Here is a 3,238-nt window from a genome sequence, read left to right as displayed (position 1 = left end):
ATCTGTACTGCACACTTTCAACGCCTGCCTGTAATGCACACCTGGGCCGGCCTGCGTCTCCATTTTATTTAGGGGAGGAGCTTCACACCAAGCTGGGAGGGACTAAGACAAGGTACAGCTACATCAGTACTTTTCCAGACATTCAGGTAACTTTACATCATACGTCGCTGGTTCAAATCCCAGGCCCACAACTTGGTTTCTCAGGCTCAATTAACATATCTATAGCCCCTGAGCTCAGTTGGGGGAAGGTGAGAGGGAAGGACAAAAGGCTTGGGAGGAGTCCCGCTGTTTTGACTTCCTGAGCCAGGTTTTCAGGAACTTGGCTGAAAAGCTTACACCTGGGACAGATTTAGGGAAGATGGATTTTTTGTCTATAGAACAAAGAACCGGAAGTAGCTAAGCTATTTTCAGTTAATCCTTTGGAGAAAGGCTTAACCTTGAAACCTTTACAGTCTCGGCTTTAGGAAAATATTATATTTACCTGTGGATATTAAGGGCTCATGTTTGGAATTAAATAAAAAACATAACTGAACACTAAGATGAAAAACAATTTGCCATGACTGCCAGTGGTCAGAATTTGTTCCTCAGAGCCTGCGGCCTGTATAGTCGACACGGTCTGCAACAGTTTACATAGAAGAACATTAGCTTTATATCGTATATCGTTTCATTGCCATGGTTACACTCTCCTTCATGCATCATCAACCAACCCTCTGGGTCATCAGCACACAGCCCCTCTCCCTCTCTGGGTCTGAAGTTCCCAGCCACTCCATCTCTCCACGTCATCATCTCTGCCGTCACTGCTTCTCTGGGTGGGGTCCCGATCTCTGCTCTTCTCCCTCGATGGTCCCAGGGAGCTCCACTCCTAGACTGGAAAGTCAATCACTCCCTCCTTTTGCTACAAAACACCTACCTTTACATTTCCAACCTCACAGTCAGTCCTGATAATAATTATTCACCTATCTGCATCTCCTTTCATCAGCCCCACCCAGATTGGATACTTCTCAGTGGAGGGAGATTCTACCTTCCTCCATGCCCTCTGGATCTAGGTTCCCTCTTGAAAGCTTGTAAGCCAGTCACTTCTTACCTTTGTAGCCCCCATCCCTCAATTTTGCACTCCCGTATTTGTTTTTAAAAAAAACTTCTACCTTTACATTGTGAGATGCAACTAGTCATGATATAAATTATTCACTATTGACTCATACAAATCATCCTCATCTCTTTTCACCAGACCCATCTAGATAAAATGAAAACTATTTAGTGGGGACTCTTTCTCCCTCCCACACACTTTTTTTTTTAATTGTCATTTTATAGCTCCCCCACGGTTGTCACCCCTCACTTTTCCTTTTGCTGACCACTTTGGCAAGCTAGGGGGGAAACATGGAATGAAGCTGGGGTCTGGCATCCCCAAGATGCTGCCAGCGGGGGAGAATAAGTCAAAATTACAAATTATCACTACAATTAGCGCCTGTACTTGGAAATTGGCAAAGTGAGGAGGCCCCAGCTCCTCATTGTAAGTCAATCTATTTGGCGGTGACCTTGCTCTGGAGACGATGATATTCCTTCAGCCTGAGGGAGTTGATGTTGATGAAACCAGTGGCATCAATCGGCTCATAATCGCCCTGCACGTTCATGCTCACCAGCTCCTCATTGTAGAGTGACAGCGGCGACTCGCAACCTAGGAGGTACACCTGGCCCTTGAAGACAGATACCTGCACCTTCCCTTCCACGCGCTCCTGGGACTTGGCAATGCAGTGGCGGACAAATTCACACTCGGGGCTATGCCAGAAACCGGTGTACACCAGCTCGGCGAATTTCAAGCCCAGGCCTTGCTTGATTTTGCGCACTTCTCGATCCATGGTGAAGGCCTCAATGTCTAAATGAGCATGGTAAAGGATCGTTCCTGCTGGGGTCTTGTAGATACCTTGAGACTTCATTCTGATGAAACTGTTCTCCACGATGTCGATGCGGCCCACACCATGCTTACCCGCGACTTCATTTAGGTACATGAAGAGCTCCAGGGAAGTGCGGTGGCTGGTACCATCCTTGACGTTGGTCACCTGCACTGGGACCCCTTTCTTGAAATGGATCTCCAGGATGTCAGGGCTGTTGGGGCTTTGGCTGGATCCTGGGTCTTTGTGTAGAGACCTGGAGGTGCTTGGTTCTTGGGGTTCTCCAGGATTCCAGCCTCATAGCTGATGTGCATTTTCGTCCATGCTCCACGGGCTCTTGGGGGTGACTGGGATGGGGATTCCGTGTTGTTTTGCATACTCCATCAGATCATTTCAGCCCTTGAAGCGGTTGTAGAACTCGGGCATCCTCCAGGGGGCAATGACCTTAATCTGGGGGGCCAGTGAGTAGCAGGTGAGCTCAAACCAGACCTGATCATTTCCCTTTCCTGTGGCACTGTGAGACACATACTTGGCTCCCTCCCGCTGGGCAATTTCCACTTGCTTTCTGGCAATGCAGGGCCTGGCAAGAGAGGTGCCCAGAAGGTAGTGGTCCTCATACAGTGCACTGGACTGAACAGCATGCCAGATGAATTCCTCCACAAACTCCTTGCTGACATCCTCGATGAATACCTTTTTGGCTCCAAGCTTCAGTGCCTTCTTCCTGGCTTCCTCAAAGTCTTCCTTCTGGCCGATGTTAGCCAGGTACGCAATGACATCATAGCCTTGTTCCTTCAGCCACACCAGGATGCATGAGGTGTCAAGGCCACCACTGTAGGCCAGAACCACGGAGACTTTGCTGGACATCTTGTCTGGAATTGGTGGCGTGGGTTCTCTGCTTCCGGAATTTGTCTTCACAGCTCAGCGAACCTCAGGGCCCAGGCGTTGGTGGCAGGCAGCGGAGCAAGGCCCTCCCATACACTCTTAAACTAAACTCCCTCTTGAAACCTTGTAAGCCAGTCACATCATGTCTTACCGTCCCCTCATTTCAGGTAGCCAATGTCTAAGCTTCCCATCCCTATCTACCCTGTGTACAGAGGGGATAGCATTGGTACTTGATATGAAGACTCCTTCCCTCTCTGTTGGTATTTAGAGTTACTACCTCCATGAGTATAGGTCAGGTTCTCAATTGTCTTTTTAATTGACCTTTTGCTTTCATGTATGATGTTATGATAACTTTTGACCAGAGTGTCATAAGATATTCTGAAACTTGCTCTTGAACACAGAGTAGCTAAAACAAATAGAAAAAATATTGAAAAAGAACTTAAAGTTTCAAAGGACAGATTGAGAAG

General features: G+C 47.7%; 1 pseudogene; it reads right to left on the bottom strand.

The window, feature by feature from the left end:
- Nucleotides 1–1,520: 1,520 nt before the first annotated feature.
- On the bottom strand, nt 1,521–2,753 carry LOC102817368 (annotated as a pseudogene).
- Nucleotides 2,754–3,238: the final 485 nt, after the last annotated feature.

This window comes from Chrysochloris asiatica, unplaced genomic scaffold (genome assembly GCF_000296735.1).
Source record: "Chrysochloris asiatica unplaced genomic scaffold, ChrAsi1.0 scaffold00363, whole genome shotgun sequence".
Taxonomy (NCBI): domain Eukaryota; kingdom Metazoa; phylum Chordata; class Mammalia; order Afrosoricida; family Chrysochloridae; genus Chrysochloris; species Chrysochloris asiatica.
Note: the sequence above shows the minus strand (reverse complement) of the source record. Positions and strands in the feature narration are given on the sequence as shown.